The sequence below is a fragment of the Hoplias malabaricus genome, chromosome 3 (assembly GCF_029633855.1).
Source record: "Hoplias malabaricus isolate fHopMal1 chromosome 3, fHopMal1.hap1, whole genome shotgun sequence".
NCBI classification, from domain to species: domain Eukaryota; kingdom Metazoa; phylum Chordata; class Actinopteri; order Characiformes; family Erythrinidae; genus Hoplias; species Hoplias malabaricus.
This window is the reverse complement of record NC_089802.1, coordinates 12655624-12673226: the sequence shown is the minus strand read 5'-3', so window position 1 is coordinate 12673226 and position 17603 is coordinate 12655624. Positions and strand designations below refer to the sequence as shown.

General features: G+C 38.9%; 1 protein-coding gene across 1 annotated transcript in view; it reads left to right on the top strand.

The window, feature by feature from the left end:
* rbfox3a (RNA binding fox-1 homolog 3a) overlaps positions 1 to 17603 on the top strand; it is a 510141-nt gene continuing 492538 nt past the window's right edge. The window contains exon 1 of the mRNA XM_066663315.1: positions 1 to 265. The gene's annotated coding sequence lies outside the window, so the exon portion shown is untranslated. The remainder of the gene's footprint in view (positions 266 to 17603) is intronic.

Here is a 17603-nt window from a genome sequence, read left to right as displayed (position 1 = left end):
TCCCGCCTACCCCGTGTAGCCAGCGGCAACCATTGGTCCAACGCAACCACGGAATCTACGGAGGAACAGTCTATGCTTTTAATTCACGAAGACACTGTATGAAAACCTTCCTTGGCCTTGTCGCTAAGAGCTCTGGAGAACTGCGTTGCTATTCTACAGGAAAAAACAAACAAACTCATGATTAATTTGGCGTGGTGAATGAGTAAATACTGAGTTTAACCGATTCTGAAACTATTTTTAGCGGTACAGCAGCTCTCCTGTGACTGTAAGTGATTTAAAATGATTTAAAGACAAAATCTAAGTCATATTACATGCTAGCATAACAGTTGTGAATAAGGCCGAGTTCTAAAAAGGTCTGTTTAGTTTATGGAGAGAGACTAATCTTAAAATACTGTACCACAATGTAAATGTTAATCCACAAATTAAACACAAATAACAAATATGTTTCACTATTCACAAATGAACACATCCCAATCTGTGTCTCACGGTCTGCAGTTCGTACAAATACACTTACATTCATAAATACATGTTTTTGGGTTTCATAGATATATCTTAATTTTATTAAAAATAAAATAAAAAAATATAAAAATAAAAAAAATTAAAAAAGATAAAAATATAAACACACTTGTTTAAATATATATTGTATATATTTGTAAAGCCGTTATGGGGGAAAATATGGGGGGTTTAGTCTATATTAGGGCGGCACGGTGGCGGAGCAGGTAGTGTCGCAGTCACACAGCTCCAGGGGCCTGGAGGTTGTGGGTTCGATTCCCGCTCTGGGTGACTGTCTGTGAGGAGTTGGTGTGTTCTCCCCGTGTCTGCGTGGGTTTCCTCCGGGTGCTCCGGTTTCCTCCCACAGTCCAAAAACACACGTTGCAGGTGGATTGGCGACTCAAAAGTGTCCGTGTGTGTGTGTGTGTGTCTGTGTTGCCCTGTGAAGGACTGGCAGCCCCTCCAGAGTGTATTCCTGCCTTGCGCCCGATGATTCCAGGTAGGCTCTGGACCCCCCGCGACCCTAAAATTGGATAAGCGGTTACAGATAATGGATGGATGGATAGTCTATATTAAGTAAAGATTCCATTATGCTGCATTTTGTAGAATATAACCCTCGTATAAAAAGAGAAGTACAGGTGCTGGTCATAAAATTTGAATATCATGAAAAAGTTTATTTTTTCAGTAATTCCATTCAAAAAGTGACACTTGTATATTGTACTCATTCATTACACACAGACTGATGTATTTCAAGTGTTTATTTCTTTTAAGTTGATGACTATAACTGACAACTAATGAAAACCCACTTATTACATAAAATGTACACCATAAATTCAGAAAAATTACATGGTAAAATATTGGAAGTTACACTTATAGTCCCCAATATTTAAGTACTAGAAAGAACCTGTAAGTATTTGATATTGACCAATTAATATAAAGAATCCGTAAGTTAGGTGAAGGTACACTCTAAGTATGAGGTAAATTTCCCTTAAAACGCCAGAATGTACACCATAAAAAAGCGAGGAGATGCACTGTAAGTACATCTAAATGTCTTAGATGTACTGACGCATATAATGAAGTTATGGGAAGGTACACTGTATGTACCGGGTAAATACACTTTAAATTGCGGGAAAATACACCATAAAACGCGTGAAGGTACATTGTACGTTCTGGGTAGGTACACTTTAAAGGCTAAGCACCAGCTCTGTGAAAGTGTCAAACAAATAAATACAGTGGAATTTGAGTTCCTAACTTGTGTTTATTGATAGTCAGAAAACATGTAATTTCTTACTAATTCACGGAATAAGGTTTAAAAGACGTCACCTGCCTGTGACGTAGATGTTGGACAACTACTCTACAAGTTGCACTTAATTTAATGCAAAATGACGAAAAAGGTGTGTTGTTTTTGGCTGCAATAATTCAATGTACAGTGGGACATCTGTGCACAAATGGCCCAAAGATCCCAAAATATCCAGAAAATGGTCTAAATTTGTCAACTTTAAATGGGCACTTTGGAAAGGACCATCCGCTCACTCCGTTATCTGTAGCTCATTTCACTGGCGCTTTTCCAACAATATGAGCATGTAAGGAAACTAACGAAAGGTGTTCAAGAGCCTCTGTAACATGGAGGTAAACAGGGTAAGGACACTTACTTCGCCTGTTTTAGTTGGTGTTGTTAATGTTAGCTTGACTTGCTAAACTCGGTGGCTCAGATTATACTCGGCTACGTAGCTGCATTACGGAGGTTTATAGTGTCGGATGAATTCGAGTTCGACTTTGATCACATTTACAAGAATAATGGTACCTCTAAATTTTAGTTTAGCTTATTGCTAGGCTATGAATAATGTTGGTTATTTAGCTAGATACTGTCATAACAGTCAGTCATAACAGTGTTTTACCGCGGCATTGTTCAGCTGTTGTCCACCAGTGACGTCACGGTTGGTTTCAAATTTTTCCGTAGCGAGCTCGGGTTTTTCCGTCAATTTAATAAAATTGTCAGTTTTAAAGCAAATTAAGCTGCTATTTTCATTTTAATTCATACTTATATATGTCAGTAACGAAAATAATGAAATATTCATGGAGGTCCAGTAGGTGGTGCTTAGCCTTTAAGACGCGGGCTGTATTATAAAGTGTTACCCTGTATCTTGCCTGATTTCACACTACATGATTTTCCAATGAATGTTTTTGGAAGTCGCCTACAAAATCAGAAGCCAAACCAGTGTTTTCTCAGTGTTTGCTCAATTGCTATCTGTAACCCCCTGAGAGACACAATCTGAGATCTCCGTGAGTGATCGCTGATGTCTGGCAAATACCCAACAAATATCCAGCAGGCTTAAAATCTTGACCTGTTGGAGACTCTAAATCTGGTAGTGTTAAAGTTTTGTGACTGCCAGTGAGTGTGGTAATGCGCTATACAACCAATGAGAATGCAAGTTGTGTGAACTGTACATTAGCATACACTAGGACAGTTCTAGAACCACACTGCCTTTTCTGTTTTTTTTTTTAACTTATTTATTTATCTTTTTTTGGCCATGTGTTGTGTTTATCATCCTTTGTAATTATTCCTCTGTATTGTGTGCACATTTTCTGAGTTGCACCATGGTCCTAGAGAAATGTTGTTTCATTTCACTCTGCCTGCTAATGTTGTAATGGATCACAAAACTCTTCAATCACAACTGTTGGATTACATTAGTTTTTGAGTCAGGGATCCGATCATTTTTTGCATCACCAAAAATGATACTGGCTTGGCTCAGCACAGCTGTACCCACTTTACAGTCCTTGATAGCTTTTCCACTAGCACAGATCCCTGGTGAAATGTAGCTGGTGATATCGCAAAACAGTCTCTAACAGTCTTCTTCGTAAACATAGCTGTGCAGCATTTTGCTTAAAACACAACAACACTGACTACAGAGGTTTAAAAAAATTCTCAAATTTTACGTTGTGTTTTCATAAACCTCTAATTTCAGTGAGGTACGATGCCATTTTTGTGTGAACAGGATGACAAAACACAGACAAACCCGGTATGTCCAAGCTGCATACTAGAATATGATTTGGTAAGTGGATCGGCCATGTCCATCCGATATCCGATAAGTTAATGAGGTCGATATAGGATCTGATCTGGCCCCTCTCTAGTGGTAATGTTAAGTATTTTTGGAAGCCAGACAAACTTGTTGGGGCTTCCGCTTGGTGAGAAATGTAATTATAATTCATGACTCTTATGTCACCGATCAGTCTTGTAGCATATAAATAAAAAAACAGTAGTGTAGAAGTTACAGTGATCTGATGACTCTGAAAGTTCTGTGAACATGACATTGGTTAATATGGTGTAAGACAAACTTGTAGTCCTTTACTTTGCCCCTGGACTACATGCCTTTCAAGAGAGTGGTCAGTAATGTTTTATGACCTAACCTCAGTAGAGTCAATCAAACCCTCTTGACAGACTGGTTTGTTTTCAGCCTTGAGAAAGGTTCAAGGTGAACACCTAATCTTGGTGAGGATAAACATTATCATAATAAGGACTCATTTCACTCATTCATATTCACCAATGTGTGTATGTGAGAGAGAGAGCGAAAGAGAGGTAAGAAGAAAAAAGAGGGGATTGCGGACAGCCCTTTAACCCTTTATTAAAACATCTTTTGTTTTAATAGGACTTCAAAAGTTAATGGTTTTGAAGTTTTGGATCATCAGAATTGGAGGAAAAAGTAGTTAATCTTAGTTTGGGGTTAATTCGCTTGTGCATTACCACATACACAGCACAGCTGCTATCTGTGTCATACATTGCAATACGTACTGTAGTTAGTTTCTTTTTTCAAGCAACAGCATTGTGAGAGATTTTATGGATGGTGATAATGAAAAATGGACAGAAGCTTTTCTGTCTGTAGTGCTGTGCAAAAGGGGTTAGAATTAAGTCTGAGTAAAGCTCTGCTCAAGACTACATTTAAGCCTGTGCTGGACACTTCAAAGAAATAAGACTAAGCCCTCAAATACTCAGCTGAAACCTCTGTCAAGCGTCCCCCTTTATTATGTTACAGGTTTGAAAGGCTCTTCATAACACACATTGTAAGTCTCTGACTGTTCCAGTGCTATACGTTAACCTGGTTAAAGATCCCAGTATTAGGTAGACCTCAGTTCAAAAGGATAAAGTGTTTGAAGATATAGCTCAGTGTTAGTGGAATGCTTGAAATGATTGCTGGATTTAGGTGTCTGTTGTGAAACCCAATTGTTCTTATTCTAAGAATTCTTATTCTCTGTGTTTGGTTTGCAAGGTTCCACAGGTTGGTTCTAATGGTTTGATTCCTCTGTAGTGGTACTCTTACCCCTTGATTGTTATAGTGTGTGCGCAAGGGTGTCCCAGAATCTTTTGAAGGCCTACTCCTCATTTTAAAATATGTAACTAGAAATGATGTTGTGTTAACAATGTGTATTGTGTTGTGTTAACATTCATGTATTTGTATATGAGAGGGTAAAGAAGAATGACTGGAACATGTAATGTGGTGTTTTAGCTTTCTATTAATTTCTGTGGAATAAGAAAATATTTTGGTAAATTTGTTCCTGATGGTTTTAGCGTCATTGCCCACTTTTAGTTATTCTTAGTCAAATAATAATTGCAATGGTTTATAGTGCCCAGTGTGTTCTTTTCCGTCATAAATTCTATTCTGATCCATCCATCCATTATCTGTAACCGCTTATCAAATTCTATTCTGATACTTGATTAATTGAATTATGGAAAAAAATTTGAAAGACCTGTCAAATTACTTTTCTTCTTTTTAGTAGTCCTTGAATGAAAAAAGTTGGACATTTTTAAGCTCATTAACCTTTTAAAACATTAAATTGGATGGATTGTCCAATCCAGGTAAAACTGCCAGAACACCAATGGGTGTCATGGTGGTACAACAGTGTCGCTGTCATGCAGCTAGTGAATCCTGGGATTGTGGGTAGGAGCCTTGCCTCGGTTCACAGTCTATGAGTAGCTTTGTGTGTTCTTTGGTTAGGGTTGCTCCAGTTTTCTCTCACAGTCCAAAAACACGTTAGTAGGTACAGTAGGTACAGCGTCAATTCGTCTTGGGAATGACATATACAAGTCCTGCACAGTGGTCAGAGGGATTTTAAGCCATTCTTCTTGCAGGATAGTGGTCAGGTCACTACGTGATGCTGGTGGAGGAAAACGTTTCCTGACTCGCTCCTCCAAAACCCCCCAAAGTGGCTCAATAATATTTAGATCTGGTAACTGTGCAGGTCATGGGAGATGTTCAACTTCACTTTCATGTTCATCAAACCAATCTTTCAGCAGTCTTGCTGTGTGTATTGGTTCATTGTCGTCCTGATACACGGCACCGCCTTCAGGATAAAATGTTTGAACCATTGGATGCACATGGTCCTCCAGAATGGTTCGGTAGTCCTTGGCGGTGACCTGCCCATCTAGCACAAGTATTGGGCCAAGGGAATGCCATGATATGGCAGCCCAAACCATCACTGATCCACCCCCATGCTTCACTCTGGGCATGCAACAGTCTGAGTGGTACGCTTCTTTGGGGCTTCTCCACACCATAACTCTCCCAGATGTGGGGAAAACAGTAAAGGTGGACTCATCAGAGAACAATACATGTTTCACGTTTGGCATTGGCATGAGTGAGCAAAGGTTTGGCTATAGCAGCCCGGCCGTGTATATTGACCCTGTGGAGCTCCCGACTGACATTTCTAGTGGAAACAGGAGAGTTGAGGTGCACATTTAATTCTGCTGTGATTTGGGCAGCCGTGGTTTTATGTTTTTTGGATACAATCTGGGTCAGCACCCGAACATCCCTTTCAGACAGCTTCCTCTTGCGTCCACAGTTAATCCTGTTGGATGTGTTTCATCCTTCTTGGTGGTACGCTGACATTACCCTGGATACCGTGGCTCTTGATACATCACAAAGACTTGCTGTCTTGGTCAAAGATGCGCCAGCAAGACGTGCACCAACAATTTGTCCTCTTTTGAACTCTGGTATGTCACCCATAATATTGTGTTCATTGCAATATTTTGAGCAAAACTGTGCTCTTACCCTCTGCTAATTGAACCTTCACACTCTGCTCTTACTGGTGCAATGTGTAATTAATGAAGATTGGCCACCAGGCTGGTCCAATTTAGCCATGAAACCTCCCACACTAAAATGACAGGTGTTTCAGTTTCATTGTCCAACCCCTGTATATTAGTCACACTTTGTGTGTGTGTGTCTGTGTGCATGTACACTGTGATGGACTGGTGTCCCATCCAGTCTGCCTTGTATCTAGTGATTCCGGGTAGACTCAGGACACACTACAACCCGGAAACATTATACAGGTACATAGAGCTGGACAATAATTCAGTATCATTATATATCGCAATATAAAATATGATTTTTAACACATTTTCAATATTTTAATATACATCTGTCATTGCCTGATATTCATTACATGTGCTGCCCCAGTTCACAGCCCTCGATTTTAAAGATAGCTTAAAAATATTAATGTTGACAAAGTCAGAAAGTTTATGTTTGACGATGATGTCATGTTTCTTGTTGTTCTGGGAAGTTTCCATGTGGCTTTTTATGTTGTCAATATTGATATAGGAATTATATCATATCGATTGAAATTTAGAAATATATTGTGATATAAATTTTAGCCATATTGTCCAGCATTACGTGTATGGAAAATGAATGAATGAAAGAAAGTCTCCAATGTTTCAATAACTGTATTTTTATGGGATGAGAAAATGTGGGATACAGTGAGAGAGAATTATGGCTTGATGCAATACTCAAATGCATATATTTGTGCCAGGTATATTAAAAAAAAACACACACAAATGGAAAAACAAATGAACTCTTAGGATCATCAACAAATTACAACAACCCTTATCAAAGCTTAAGAGTTTATTCATTCATTCATTTTCTGTAACCGTTTATCCAGTTGATCCACTAACAATGTGTGTTTTTGGACCATGGGAGGAAACCGGAGCACCCAGAGGAAACCCACGCGGACATGAGAAGAACACACAGTTAACAGTTTATATAATGAATAATATCAGTATTGGCTAATATTCAGGGTTGGTACCTGCATTAAAAAAAAGTGATATTGCAAATAAATGTTGATTTTTATAGCATGGAAAATGTATAATGCAGCAGCTGTAATGCAGCAGTGCAGTAATATCCTTGTTGTGTTCTGTAGTCATTTGTAAGAATCACATTCTGTGCTGTACCACTTTGTAATCAACGGTTATTGCTTAATTTCTTTTAACAGCAAATGTTGTTACACAGCGGCAGTCACATACGGATCTAATACTGATATCTCTCCCATTAATTAAGTGCGTTAATTGTGAGTGTAACAGATGAATGCAGCATGGCTGGCTTCCTCCACCGCCTCTCGCTGTCTCACACTGCGCTGTTTATCACTGAGACATATGCTGTCATCAGCTTTTCAAACTCCACCAAAGCTGCAGCTGACTAATTACCTGTCATTAAGGTTGAACTGTCTCTAAAGATATTCCACTTACTCAGACTGAGCTGGAGGTGTGTGGATGTCTGGCCGTGTTGACTTGTTGCTCTTTGGTTTATGAACAGGTGATAGAATATAGAAAATCTGCTAGTTACCACTGTACACGCCATAATTACATTAGAAAAGTCAATCAAGTCATTTATTTTTATAGCGCTTTTTACAACATGATGATGTTACAAAGCAGCTGGGCTGAGTAGGATGGACACAGCCAGTTGAGGCTAGAAAATATATGCTGGTATAACAACGATGGCTGCTTTTGAATTTTAAGTAGTAAGTGCTGTCTTACAGGGTGTATTTCCATGGTGATAAGCCCAGTGTCTACCTTAAGACTATAAAGCGTACAACCATCTGCTTGTTTAAAGACCATTACAACTTGCTTTCAGTTCAAAACTTTCTTCATGTAGTGTTTTTCTTCAAGAGAAAATCATATTTAGATTGATATTCAATAGTTTGCTATTTCAGATTTAAATAAAGCTACTTCATATGTATGTAAAAGTTTGTATAGTGTTTTCTCTTGAAAAACTATTTTGCTGTCAGGGTGTATATTGTTATGTTTGGGTTTCAAATAGAGGTTAAGTGCTACATTCATTCAACTGTCAGGGTTCGGTTTAATTTGTGAAAAATTCTCTTGTAGAAATATATTCACATACAATTCATATACACACATATATCATTTCAGTTGCTTTTAACGCGTGCTCTTGTTCGGCCCAGATTATTTGGGCTGTGACAATTCTCTAAGCAAAATAAGCCTCAAAACATCTCAGCCTTCAGTAAGGGATTTAAATTTTTACATGTGAAATAACTGTAAAAAAAAAAAAAAAAAAAAAAAAAAAGATTGTTGATAGTAGCTTCTTATAATAGTGTTTTATGTATTGTGAAGGAACATGTGATGCCTGAAATTTATATTGCACCAAAGGGCAGTGTAATCTATTGTGTAATTTAGTCTGTGTTTAATGTGTCAGGCACAAAGTAAACTGCATACAAAGTATAATGCAGCTTTACATTAGAATTTATACAGAAAAAAAAACTTTAAAAGGTTGTCTGAATCATTACATGAAAGAAAGAAAGACAGCGAATCTCTCTGATTGCTTATTGCCTCCAGCCTTTAGAGTGTGTAGGTGAACACATCCTTTCTCCGAGACATGTGAGGTCAATTCAAACACACACACACACACACACACACACATATATATATATATATATATATATATATATATATATATATATATATATATATACATATATAATATATTGTGTGTGTACATGGTCTAATTAAATGAAGGGTCAACAGGGTTCAAGTATACATTGACATTATAGTGTCTTCATCATCAGCTGATAAATTAACTTCCCTCATGTTACTAAATGTTTAAGATTTATCTGCCAAATACAATGTGCAGATGTCTTTGTACAATTGTGTATCAACACAGTGCTCCTGTTAAGGTGTGTAATGTGCAGTGTAATTTGAATGCTTGTTTTGGAAATGTGCCTTGTGTGTGCCTGTGTATAGGGGTGTGTGTTTGTGTGCGTACCTGGAGTGGTGCAGTGAGGCATGGCAGAGGGTCTGAGATTGCTGTGCCACCTTTAGCGCCCTCCTCTGACTGCTGGCTGGCCACTGGAACAGCGGCCCCTTGTGTGCTGACAGTGATTTATGGGTAATTTAAAAAGTCGTTCTTTTCAAAGCAGCCGGCTGCTGAGAGGGCATCCATCTGCAGCCCATTCCCCCACAGTTAGAAAAAAAAACTCATTTAAATTTAGTTTACAGATCAAGGCAAATCAGGTCTGCATTAAATTGGCTGCATCCTCCCGATGTTCCATCCACAGAACTTCACAAACAACCCACCCACTAGCTCACCTGCCCCTTAAGAATAATAGTGAAGTTGTGTACACAACTGTTTAATGAACAAGCTACAGAAACTCTGGATAAGATATAGAAATTGTTATTTCTGCTTTACTATATCTAAGACTAACCAATTGGATCCCAGAATTGATTTTGCTTCTAAACTGATTGATGTGTGCTTTTGCTTCATGCTCATTGTGTGACTTTCTTCCATAGAAATATGCAGTCCTTACATGTGTCACAGTTAGTAGAAGGCCACTCTTAGTACTGCTGTGCTTTTGTGGGAGACGTTAACTGGGCTGCAGCTCTCTCTAGGTCAGAGGGCAGACTTTTCATCAGAGACCGCCTCTCTTCTTTAAGGGCCATCCGGGATGGTACAGTTTCCTATGATAACAACATAAGCAACAGGGGCAGACTGAATGGCTTTTGCTAGACATCAGGCAATTATAAAAATGGCATGTTTTCTGGGGTTCACACTGTGTTGAGGGGATGGAATACAAGGTGAGGCAAAGAGCAAGTCACACTGCAGTCTGTTGGGAGTTGCCCAGATTGTTTCATAAAGCAGGCTGTATCTGATGTTCAAGCTCAGCACAAGTCTTAGTGTGATCTCTCATGTATGGTTATTATGAGCTAGAAAGTGGGCCTGTTTTCATTGTGAGACTTGAATGTGTATTCCTTTTTGCGTTAGGATGAGATCATGATTGGGTTTTCAATGCTGCTGTGTAGGAAACTAAGGTTAACCTCTTATACTGTGTTACAGTGTTTCTCAGTCATTCAGTATGCTTTAAGTTTGTAAAAATGCTACATAGATTGTGTTTGTTGATGGAACTCAACTTTTTCAAGTAGACATGTTACACCCCCTAACGTTAGCCACATTTGGTGGTTATTTCTGGCTTAATTAAGCAAGTTGTGTAGAAATGCTGCTTATAAAGCTAGTTCGATTTGACCTCAAGCTTCTCGCCATGGATTTATCCTCACATTGCCAATAGCACAGCTGCACAGCGTCCAAACCCTGCCGAGCGTGGATCACCTGCCTATTGAGTCTGAGGCGGGGGGAGCTGGCGTTTATTAATGAAGAGGTAGAGGTGCCAGTTCCCAACAAGTCACGTCCAGTTATCTGGATTTGGGATAATGACAGTGGCCAATTAGTGTTCTGGATGCGATGCGTCAAGCCTGGGTTCTGGCGGTAGAGGACATGCAAACAGGTGGGATTCCCTGTTGTCTGCTGAGTGATGGAAGAGCAGACGGCCTTCTAATCAGCCAGGAGTGACAGGGCCCCAGAAAGCAATTCTTGTGCAGTAATCCCCTCCTCTGTGGACAGCGTGGGAGATAAGTTGGCCGGGTTAATGCACCGTGCTCTCTTCTGCAGCCACAAACTGACAGGGCCCTGACAGGTAGACATGGCCGCAGCCGCTTGTTTATGCTAATGACATGTCGCAACTGGGCAGATAGAGATGTCGTGGGTGTCCGGGAGGGTTGGCTACAACTTACACGTGCAGCCTCACCCAGCGAGTGGCCATTACAGCGCAACTATAGGCTAACAGCAACTAAGTCAGCCTCATGTTTTTGAAATATTCTTTGTTTATTTAAAAAACAAACATTCATTGTCTGTAAGCACTTATCCAGTTCAGGGTCGCGGTGGGTCTGGAGCCTACCCAGAATCACTGGGTGCAAGGCGGGTACACACCTGGAGGGGGCTCCAGTCTTTCACAGGGCTAAAAAACAAACAGAGCAATGGAAATAAAATTTATACATTTCTCAAATTAGTGCTTGAAGATATTGTGCTGCTCTTGTTTTATATTGCATCCATTAAATATGTCTTTAAGTGCTCAAGTAAAAGTTGTGGTGAGCCTATGTGTTCTTGTGAAAGACAGGACTGGTGAGTCATGTGTCTCTAGGTGCTAAATCACGCTGTGGGAGGTTTTTGGTTAAAATTCAACACAAGTGTTAATTTGTTTAATACATTTACAGAATGATGGCTGCAGTAGTCACTATCATAAATGTCAGCCACTGTGTTATGTAATGAGAATTTGCCACTAGTGATTTCATTCATCTTCTGAAACTGTTTTATCATTATCAGAGTCATGGCAGGTCTGGAGCCTGCCTGGAATCATTGGATAAAAGACAAGTACACATCCAGGACAGGGTGCCAGTTCATCAAAGAGCATCACACACTCACCTAGTCTGTCTCTCTCATACACATACACACACCTGTGGGCAATTTTGCACAGCCAATCCATCTACCAGCATGTGTTTTTGGATTGTTAGAGAAAAACGAAGCAGACACAGTGAGAACTCTCCTCGCAGACATTGACCCGAAGCAAATATTGAATGAGGATTTTGTTGTCAATGACTGACAAGTTTGCCATGTTAACACCAAAAACAGATGACTGTTTTTTCATTGTTTTTAGACCTTGTCCACACAAACTGTAGAAGGGCTGTAATCTCAAATCATACTTTAAATTTCTCTTAATCACATTCTAATTGTAACGACTAAACTCTGCAAAAGTGGCAAATGCTAAACACGATATCTGATTAAAACCTAAATATGCACCGATTGCAATTTTTTTTTTGCAAATTTCTTTATATAATTTATTAATTAATTACAAAATGTAGAAACATTTTGTTCAAATTTTTCTATTTGTTTATCTGAATAATAAATCCTCACATCATACTTTAGTTAAATATGGTGTTCCACAAGGATCAGTGCTTGGCCCTCTATAATTCATCCTCTATATGCTACCATTGGGTAGACTAATCCATAAGCATATTATTCAATTCCAATGCTATGCTGACGGCACACAACTGTATATATTAGCCAAACCTAATGATGTTACTAATCTACATAAAATAACAGACTGTTAATAGAAATTAAAGCCTGGATGATGCAAAATGTTCTCATGTTAAATTCTGATAAAACTGAGGTCTTGTTATTAGGTACAGATACTCAAACATTCTCTCAGAAATGCTACTATTAATATTGATAATTTAACAGTAATACACAGAGCCATAATTTGAAAACCGAATGGTAGCTTTTCATTCGACTCTGACATTTGATATCCATATACAGGGGATGGACATTGAAACTGAAACACCTGTCATTTTAGTGTGGGAGGTTTCATGGCTAAATTGGACCAGCCTGGTGGCCAATCTTCATTAATTGCACATTGCACCAGTAAGAGCAGAGTGTGAAGGTTCAATTAGCAGAGGGTAAGAGCACAGTTTTGCTCAAAATATTGCAATGCACACAACATTATGGGTGACATACCAGAGTTCAAAAGAGTACAAATTGTTGGTTTACGCCTTGCTGGCGCATCTGTGACCAAAACAGCATGTCTTTGTGATGTATCAAGAGCCACGGTATCCAGGGTAATGTCAGCGTACCACCAAGAAGGATGAAACACATCCAACAGGATTAACTGTGGACGCAAGAGAAAGCTGTCTGAAAGGGATGTTTGGGTGCTAACCCGGATTGTATCCAAAAAACATAAAACCACGGCTGCCCAAATCACGGCAGAATTAAATGTGCACCTCAAATCTCCTGTTTCCACCAGAACTGTCCGTCGGGAGCTCCACAGGGTCAATATACACGGCTGGGCTGCTATAGCCAAACCTTTGGTCACTCATGCCAATGCCAAACGTCGGTTTCAATGGTGTAAGGAGCGAAAATCTTGGGCTGTGGACAATGTAAAACATGTATTGTTCTCTGATGAGTCCACCTTTACTGTTTTCCCCACATCCGGGAGAGTTACGGTGTAGAGAAGCGTATCACCCAGACTGTTGCATGCCCAGAGTGAAGCATGGGGGTGGATCAGTGATGGTTTGGGCTGCCATATCATGGCATTCCCTTGGCCCAATACTTGTGCTAGATGGGCGGGTCAGTGCCAAGGACTACCTAACCATTCTGGAGGACCATGTGCATTCAATGGTTCAAACATTGTATCCTGAAGGCGGTGCCGTGTATCAGGACGACAATGCACCAATACACACAGCAAGACTGCTGAAAGATTGGTTTGATGAACATGAAAGTGAAGTTGAACATCTCCCATGACCTGCACAGTCACCAGATCTAAATATTATTGAGCCACTTTGGGGTGTTTTGGAGGAGTGAGTCAGGAAACGTTTTCCTCCACCAGCATCATGTAGTGATCTGGCCACTATCCTGCAAGAAGAATGGCTTAAAATCCCTCTGACCACTGTGCAGGACTTGTATATGTCATTCCCAAGACGAATTGACGCTGTATTGGCCGCAAAAGGAGGCCCTACACCATACTAATAAATTATTGTGGTCTAAATCCAGGTTTCAGTTTCATTGTCCAACCCCTGTATCTAATATAGTTAAAACCATCTTCTTCCACTTATGCAATATTGCCAAAATTCTGCATATTTTATCTTATAAGATGAAGAAAAGTCAGTGTTCAGACACACTCTCAGTCTTTAAATCTATATTGAAAACCTACATTTTCACACAGGCTTTTGGTTTATCATTCACTTTCAGGTTACTCTTTCTCTACTGGTGAGTTAGCTGGTTTTACATATCACTATTTTGTACTATCTCAGTCTTACTACCATAGGTATAGTCTCTCTCTCTCTCTCACTCTCTCTCTCTGTGTCTCTGTCTATCTCCTCGTCTCCCCCCTTGTTTGGTTTTCTTAATCTTGTCTCTCTCATGCTTCGAGTTGCCCTGTTGCTGGTATTGCCCTGATCCTGCCCCTATTCATCCTGTACAAGATCTTGGCTTTGTCTCATGTACAGCAACATGCTTGGCAATGCAAGGATGCTGTTTTATCCCAAATTAACTTTGCACTTTTTTTTCACCCTCCCACAGAATCATTTACCACCTCCTCCTTCCTCGTACTCATATTTCACAAATGCTTTACCTACACATTACTATAACTAATTTATCTCTATCAGTTCACTTTTACCTCTGTTTTTTTTATCTGTTGTGCTCTCAGGTTTCAACAGGTTCCCCCTTATGAGTCTGGGTTCCTTCCAAGGTTTCTACTTCGTGTGCTAAGAGAGGTTATCCTTGCCACTTTTGCCCTTGACTTGCTCATGGGAGGCTTGGACCTGGATCTCTGTAAAGCTGCTTTGGGACAGCTTTCTGTTTTGAAAAGCGCTTTGTAAGTAAAATTAGATACATTTATTGAAAATTTTTAATGGAAACATCCTACATAAAAATATTAATTTATTTTATGTAACCGCTTATCCAATTTAGGGTTGCGGTGGGTCCGGAGCCTACCCGTAATTACATAAAAAATACACACTAGGTTATAGGACAGAATCATTTTTTTTAATTAACCTTCAAATAAAATTATGAGCAATATATATATATATATATATATATATAATTTTTTTTCCCCAAAAGATTAAAATGTACCAGTGTTTCTCTGTGGTTTATTTTTGTCTTGTATGTGTTCACCTTATTCAAAAAAGAGGCTGGAAAATGATGCCAATATTAGACTTGTATACTGGCCCATGTCAATCAATCAATCAACTTTTATTTTCACTCTGAAGTACATTAAGGGAAACCCTCATTTACAATGTAGCCAAGCATTACATAACTTTAAATAAAAAGGGTTGAGAAAAGAAAATAACAGTAAAAAAAAATTAAATATGGGAAATTAAAATATAAAGTAAATAATGTAACAAAAACAAATGTGACAAAATCAAGTGAAATAAATTGTAAAAGAGAACAAATCATGTTTAAATAAACTAAAACAAACAATAAGATAAACTAAAGAATAAATAATAAGATAAATGTAGAAATTAAACTTAAAATAAGAATAAAACTCAAACAGCAAGGCAAAGGCAAACAGCAGTAAAGACAAAATGTAATAACTAAAAATAAAAAGAGAAATAAGAATAGTAATAATAAAATGACCAATAAGACAAAAATAAATAAATAAATAAATAAGATAAATATCAAAGTTAAACTCAATATAAGAATCTGATAAGAATAAAACGAATAAAGAGAGGAACATAAAAACTTAAGACAAATAGCAGTAAAAAGAGAAAGTAATAAATAAAAATAGTAAAATTAATAATAATAGTAATATAATTAAAATAAAAAAATAAATAAAATAAATAAAAAATAAAATAAAACATTGGCAGGTTGTCTGGAGGTGGTTAGAAATTACTGAGTGGCACCAGTGAGTTGAGCTTTAGTATTTCCTGTAGTGAATTCCAGCTCGCTGGTGCAAGGTAACTAAAAGCAGATTTTCCCAGTTTAGTGTCTTCCAGCTAAAGTGATATTTGGACAAAAATCTGTACAAAAGATAACATCAGCCTCATCTAGTGACACATTTACTATCTCACTATCTCTCCACTTCCTTCTATTTTTCTCTCTATCTGAAGTGGAGCAACTTGCCTCCAATCACGTTACTGCAGCATTCTGTGGCTGTGTTTGTGCCACCCTTGCCCTTGTGCAGTGGACAAGTGTAAACGTGACACAAAATCAGTTATACAGGGCTCTAGCTAAAAAAAGAATAGCGTAAGTAGGTAGTGGCTCCTATATGAAAACAGAAAACCAAGGTGCAATGCATAGTCTACTTTACGTACAAACTCCTGAAGCCGAGAAGTTTTGAAATGTCTGTGGTTGTACTTTCACTTGAGGTGGATGGCTGTTCAAGCACATCTTTGTCTGTCTCACACTATTCCACTGGTGCAAACGGTGTCAGGCTGGGGTTGAGCAGATGGCGTTTTCATGTCCGAAAGAGAGGTAGATTGTGTTAAAAATCTGATATTTTTTACATGCCGCTGTTCACTGCTAAATGCTTATCTATTGGCTTCGAGTGTTTAGGATGTTGAAACGCACATGCCTGAATAGGAATGTGATTTCACATTCTGCTGGTAGTTCAGCCATATTTCACATAACGCTTTTCCACCAGTGAGGACACTGTATGTTTCCAGTTTGTGAACTCAATTTGATATGTTTCCACCAAAATAAACTGGTTCACGAACCAGAAAACTTTCATTCCCAGTTGGAACCAAAGAAAAGTCGGTTCTTCAGCGAGAACTGTGGCTTCGTTCATGGACGTGTTGAGGTTCAGTAACTCAAGAAAGAGCTAAGAGCCTCACAAACAATGTTATTGCACAGTTGAGCTGGGCAGGGTCATTTATAAAGTTTCATTTAATATTCTGTTTTTGTGTGTTTCTGGGGCTGTGTTTGGCTCTGCATTAGATATGTTACTCCGCTGTTCACAAGTTCAGCAGGACGGCTCGGAACTCAGCAACATTTACACACATGTTATATCTCACAGAGAGAGGAGGACTGCTGAATTTGCCTTATTTGCCTTAGTGTGCGTCTTTGCCTCAAAAATTGTAAAGGGAAGTGGGGTGGGGGGCGTTTTGTAACATTATTGTTTTTATAAAACTCCATATAGCTGCAAACAGCCACTTTAAACTTCACGTGTTTAGCTCTAACAAGTTACATTGAATAAATAAGTCATTGTAATTCAAAATCTACAAAATGTTCTTGGTCTTCTTTGATAGTTGGTGGTAGATCATCTAGTATTCATTTTTTAATAAAATGAACAAGAAAAACACTGATGCTGTTATAAATTATGAACAAAACTTTGTGCTCCAGGCGGCACGGTGGTGCAGCAGGTAGTGTCGCAGTCACACAGCTCCAGGGGCCTGGAGGTTGTGGGTTCGATTCCCGCTCCGGGTGACTGTCTGTGAGGAGTTGGTGTGTTCTCCCCGTGTCCGCGTGGGTTTCCTCCGGGTGCTCAGGTTTCCTCCCACAGTCCAAAAACACACGTTG